Source organism: Rhinoraja longicauda, chromosome 29, assembly GCF_053455715.1.
Source record: "Rhinoraja longicauda isolate Sanriku21f chromosome 29, sRhiLon1.1, whole genome shotgun sequence".
Taxonomy (NCBI): Eukaryota; Metazoa; Chordata; class Chondrichthyes; order Rajiformes; family Arhynchobatidae; genus Rhinoraja; species Rhinoraja longicauda.
The window spans coordinates 4,991,311-4,997,998 of record NC_135981.1 but is presented as its reverse complement, the minus strand read 5'-3'; positions in this window follow the sequence as shown (position 1 = coordinate 4,997,998).

Genomic DNA, 6,688 nt, shown 5'->3' with positions numbered 1-6,688 from the left:
AGAGATACAGCGCAGAAACAGGCCCTTCGGCCCACCGGGTCCGCACCGCCCAGCGATCCCCGCACACGAACACTAGGGAGAATTTTTACATTTGCCCAGCCAATTAACCTACATACCTGTACGTCTTTGGAGTGTGGGAGGAAACCGAAGATCTCGGAGAAAACCCACGCAGGTCACGGGGAGAACGTACAAACTCCGTACAGACGGCGCCCGTAGTCAGGATCGAACCCGAGACTCCGGCGCTGCATTCGCTGTAAGGCAGCAACTCTACCGCTGCGCCACCGTGCCGCCACGATATTTTAGAGACAGCGCCTCTTGTAGATCCCTTTGATGGTGGGGAGGTCCTTGATGGACCTCTGATGGACCGGGCAGAGGTCCATGTGCATGGACTGAGCTGAGTCTACTATGTTTGTGTAATCTCCATTGCCCTTGGGTTTGATAGTTACATTCCTCAAGAAACCTGGTGTTATAGAAAATCATGTTATAAAGACAACTGTCTCAATGGGGAAAAGGTGTTAGGGATTAGTAGAATTTCCCACTCATAATAACCAAGTTATTTATCCTGTAGTTTAGGTTTAGACTCAGGTTTAGTTTAGTTTAGAGATACAGCGCGGAAACAGGCCTTTCGGCCCACCGGGTCCGCACCGCCCAGCGATCCCCGCACACTAACACTATCCTACACACACTGGGGACAATTTACAATTATACCAAGTATACAAACCCAAGCCAATTAACCTACAAACCTGTACGTCTTTGGAGTGTGGGAGGAAACCGAAGATCTCGGAGTAAACGCACGCAGGTCACGGGGGGAACGTACAAACTCCGTACAGACAGCGCCCGTAGTCGGGATCGAACCCGGGTCTCCGGCGCTGCATTGGCTGTAAGGCAGCAACTCTACCTCTGCGCCACCGTGCCGTTTAGGTTTATCATTGTCACGTATACTGAGGTACAGTTAGCACAGAGGAGGTACAGAGGCCAACTGAGGTGTGTAACATTAATAAAGGCTTCGAAAGAGTAAATGAGAAGAAGTTAAAAAAACGTGCGGGTATAGATTGAAATTATCCGGCAGAATGATTTGAGGGGCGTATCATCATTTCATAAGTGACAGGAGTAGAATTAGGCCATTCGGCCTAAATATTATTTAAGGAACTATTATTCCACCTTTCTCACAAGTACAATGAGAAGGAGGCACATTGCAAATCATGCTTGCAGCAGCATTATTGCAGGCACATCGAATCAAACACATAAATACATAAATTATGCATGGTGCATAAGACAGTGAACAGAAAAATAGATGGTGCATATAACAAGACATTAATGCAAGAATGCACAATTAGAAAGCATGTCCATGACAGGGTAAAAGGAGATCAACAGTGTTCCACTGCCAAGGTGGGCTCAGGGCAGTGCCGGTCGGCTCAAGACCCTGGTGGTTGGAAGTGCGAAGCTAGAAGGTACAGACGTGTGAAGGCGCGTTGACTCTCAGTCTGAAGAAGGGTCTCAACACGAAACATCACCCATTCCTTCTCACCAGAGATGCTGCCTGTCCCGCTGAGTTACTCCGGCATTTTGCGTCTATCTGCAGTGAAAGGCTTTGTTTTGCATGCTATCCGAAGAGATCAGATATACCACACATAGAGACAATCAGTTCAAACTCAAGTACAAGAGATAGAGCAAAGGGGAGAGATACAGAGTGCAGAATATAGTTCCCAGCATTGTCGCGTATTAGTTCCAGAGACAGAGTCCAGTGCCCACAATGGTGAATCGGACAGCAGCCCAGCGTAAGGAAGGACAGTGGAGGAAGGAACTGGAGATGCTGGTTCACATTGAAGATAGACACAAAATGCTGGAGTAACTCAGCGGGACAGGCAGCTTCTCTGGAGAGAAGGAATGGATGAAGGAATGGAGACCCTTCTTCAGACTGAGAGTCATGGGAGAGGGAGACACAGAGCTAAGGAAGGGTGAGGTGTGAAAACGAGACATCAAAAGGATGAAGTTCAAGGAAGATGTGGAATAGATCATTGTTAGCTCGGGGAAGGAGACAACGAGACATGCAAATCAGGGACACTCAGACTGGTTGGAGAACTAGGGTGGGGGAGGGATGGAGAGAGAGGGAAAGCAAGGGTTAATTGAAATTAGAGAAGTCAATGTTCATACCGCTGGGGTGTAAGCTGCCCAAGTGAAATATGAGGTGCTGTTCCTCCAATTTGCGCTGGGCCTCACTCTGACAATGGAGGAGGCCCAGGACAGAAAGGTCAGTGTGGGAATTGGGAGGGGGGGGGGGAGTTAAAGTGCTTAGCAACCTGGAGATCAGGTGGGTTTAGCGGACTGAGCGGAGGTGTTCAATGAAACGATCGCCGAGCCTGCGCTTGGTGTCGCCGTCGCACAGGAGTCCACACCAGGAACAGCGGAAACAGTCGATGAGGGTGGAGGAGGTGCAAGTGAATCTCTGTGAGGAAGGACTGTTCAGAAGCCTGATAACAGAGGGGAAGAGGCAGTTCCTGAGTAGTGGGGTGCACTGGAGCCAACACTGAATCAAAGCAGTAACTAACATTCCCACAGACAGTCTTTGGTGTGAGCGAAATCCACAGGAACTAATTGTTCTTCCGAGACTGACAGTAATAGTACATTCAGCCTCCGAATGCTCGGAATCCTTCGAGAGCTCGATGAAATGTATAATTAGCCGGGGAGACGATGGGATCGGCTGTGTTCGACACAGAGGTAAATAAAGGGGAGATGCAATCGTGGGGTTCAGCCCCCTGCCCTGTCCCCCCGAGCACCGTCAACCTCACACGACTGTTCCAAGCAGCCGTGCGTGAGACCAGCAGTGCCATAAAATGCGGCAGACTGGTGGTGGGTGGGAGTAGAGATGAAGCGTTTGACGGCAACACCGGTGAGGCCTGGATTTAGACGTTGGTGAGGCCTGGATTTAGACGTTGGTGAGGCCTGGATTTAGATGTTGGTGAGGCCGGATTTAGACGTTGGTGAGGCCTGGATTTAGACGTTGGTGAGGCCTGGATTTAGACATCGGTGAGGCCTGGATTTAGACGTTGGTGAGGCCTGGATTTAGACATCGGTGAGGCCTGGATTTAGACGTTGGTGAGGCCGGATTTAGACGTTGGTGAGGCCTGGATTTAGACGTTGGTGAGGCCTGGATTTAGACGTTGGTGAGGCCTGGATTTAGACATTGGTGAGGCCTGGATTTAGACATTGGTGAGGCCTGGATTTAGACATTGGTGAGGCCTGGATTTAGACATTGGTGAGGCCTGGATTTAGATGTTGGTGAGGCCTGGATTTAGACGTTGGTGAGGCCACATTTAGACGTTGGTGAGGCCACATTTAGACGTTGGCGAGGCCTGGATTTAGAAGTTGGTGAGGCTGCATTTAGACGTTGGTGAGGCCGCATTTAGACGTTGTGTTCAGAAGTTCTGGGCACCATGTTATGGAAAAGATGTTGTCAAGCTGGAAAGGGTTCAGAGAAGGCAGACACAGAATGCTGGAGTAACTCAGCAGGACAGGCAGCATCTCTGGGGAGAAGGAATGGGTGACGTTTCGGGTCAAGACCCTTCTTCAGACTAGTCAGGGGAAAGGGAAACGAGAGATATAGACGATAATGTAGAGAGATAAAGAACAATGAATGAAAAATATGCAAGAAAGTGACGATGATAAAGGAAACAGGCCATTGTTAGCTGGTTGTTGGGTGAGAACGAGAAGCTGGTGCGACTTGGGTGGGGGAGGGATGGAGAGAGAGGGAATGCCGGGGCTACTTGAAGTTAGAGAGATCAATGTTCATACCTACAGAAGGGTACAGAGAAGATTTACGAGGATGTTGCCAGGGCTAGAGGATCTGAGCTATAGGGAGAGGTTGAGTAGGCTGGGGCTCTGGAGGACGAGGGGTGAACTTATCGAGGTGTACAAAATCATGAGAGGAATAGGTCGCGTAGATGCACAGAACCTCTTGTCCAGAGTAGGTGAATTGAGGACCAGAGGACATATGTTTAAGATGAAGGGGAAAAGATTTAATAGGAATCTGAGGGGTGACTTTTTCACACAGAGGGTGGTGGGTGCATGGAGCAAGCTGCCAGAGGAGGTAGTTGAGGCTGGGACTATCCTAACATTTAAGAAACAGTTAGACAGGTACATGGATAGGACAGGTTTGGAGGGATATGGACCAAGCGCAGGCAGGTGGGACTAGGGTAGCTGGGACATGTTGGCCGGTGTGGGCAAGTTGGGCCTGTTTCCACACTGTATCACTCTATGACTCTAGAGGTTTGTACTAGCTGGGGTTTAGAAGGATGAGGGGGACTTCATTGAAACTTTACCAAATAGTGAAAGACTGACTCCCCTCCCCTCCCCAATTTTTGCACATGCCCAATCCTGGACTTCCCACTCATCACTTTAATTTCATGTTTCATGTATTTTTCTGTGATTTTATGACTGTTGCCAGACCAATTCCCCTCCTGGGATAAATAAAGTTCTGTCGTATGGTATCGTATTGTACAGTATCGTATCGTAACACAATTCCTGGAATGGCGGGACTGTCATATGTTGAAAGACTGGAGCGGCTAGGCTTGTATACACTGGAATTTAGAAGGATGAGAGGAGATCTTATCGAAACGTATAAGATTATTAAGGGGCTGGACACGTTAGAGGCAGTAAACATGTTCCCAATGTTGGGGGAGTCCAGAACCAGGGGCCACAGTTTAAGAATAAGGGGTAGGTCATTTAGAACTGAGATGTGGAAAAACTTTTTCAGTCAGAGAGTTGTGAATCTGTGGAATTCTCTGCCTCAGAAGGCAGTGGAGGCCAATTCTCTGAATGCATTCAAGGGAGAGCTAGATAGAGCTCTTAAGGATAGTGGAGTCAGGGGGTTTGGGGAGAAGGCAGGAACGGGGTACTGATTGAGAATGATCAGCCATGATCACATTGAATGGCGGTGCGTACAGGCTCGAAGGGCCGAATGGCCTCCTCCTGCACCTATTGTCTATTGTCTATTGTAACGTATCATATGATTTTGTACACCTCTATAAGATCATCCCCTCATCCTCCTGCGCTCCAAGGAATAAAGTCCTAGCCTGTTCAACCTCTCCCCGTAGCTCAGGCCCACAGGTGCTGGCAGCTATTGCTATACCAAAGAAGACGACTCCACCCAAAACGTCACCCGTTCCTTCTCTCCAGAGATGCTCCCTGTCCCACTGAGTTACTCCAGCATTTTGTGTCAATCTTCGGTTATAAACCCGCATCTGCAGTTCCTTCCTACACAAGAGACCCTGTGCGTCGACCCAATCTATTCCTCTCATGAATGAGTCCGGAGTACAAAAAATTCAGGTCACGGTGGCGCAGCGGTAGAGTTGCCGCCTTACAGCGAATGCAGCGCCGGAGAGCCGGGTTCGATCCCGACTGCGGGTGCTGCCTGTACGGAGTTTGTACCCGTGACCTGCGCGGGTTTCCCCCGAGATCTTCGGTTAGTCCTCCCACGCTCCAAAGACGTGCAGGTTAGTAGGTGGATTGGCTTGTCTCCAGGTCAAGACTCCCCGGTCTGGGTGAACGGGAGTGGCTGAGACAGACTGCCCGAGCGGAACGGTCTGGTCCGGGGATGTAACCGAGCGGCAGATGTGCGTGCATCTGTTACGACTCTTCTCACCCTGGACTTTCCCACGGCTTCACGCTGAAGCCGAGACCTTTGCAGGCAAACAGCTGACGGCCGCTGTTCCCCTCAGACTCTGCGCTCCTTTCGGCAATCTACACAAACACTGGGATGACGCAGACGCTGACGAAATACGGCCAAGAGTTTCAGCGAAAAAGAAGTCTCAGCCTCCCTGGCAGATGTGGAAAGACCAGCTGTGAGCTGCAGTGGTCTCTGAAGGTGCAAATGCTTCTGAATCCAAAGAAAGGGGGTGGAACAAAGAACATTGCCTGCGCTTTCACTCCAAGTGGAATTGGAAGGGTCTCGAGTCGACCCGAAACGTCACCCATTCCTTCTCTCCAGAGATGCTGCCCGTCCCGCTGAGTGACTCCAGCTATTTGTGTCTCTCTTGTAATATCACCATCCTGGTACTGATTTTTAGATTTAGATTTTAGATTTAGAGATACAGCGTGGAAACAGGCCCTTCGGCCCACCGTGTCCGCGCCGCCCAGCGATCCCCGCACACTAACACTATCCTACACACACTAGGGACAATTTTTTTTACATTTTACCCAGTCAATTAACCTACATACCTGAACGTCTTTGGAGTGTGGGAGGAAACCGAAGATCTCGGAGAAAACCCACGCAGGTCACGGGGAGAACGTACAAACTCCGTACAGACGGCGCCCGTAGTCAGGATCGAACCCGGGTCTCCGGCGCTGCATTCGCTGTCAGGCAGCAACTCTACCGCTGCTGAATTTCCACCACACACCACCCTGTCCCCAGAGCAAGTTTTCACAAAATACAAATTGCATTTCAGTTTGAAAATCCTATCAACGCCGCTGTGAAAGGCTTAATGAGGCTGTTTGCATTATTAGTCGGAGAAAATATCTGTGTTATTAGCCTTGGCAGAGATGAAAGAGGGGCAGAAGAGATTTGAAAAATAAAAACTGAAATTGGTCTTTTATATATTTCCCTTCAACCTTGTAATAACCACGCTCTGAAATTCCACGCTTGAAAGCCACAATTACCGGCGATTGCCAGTCAGTTTAATTTGAAAAAACC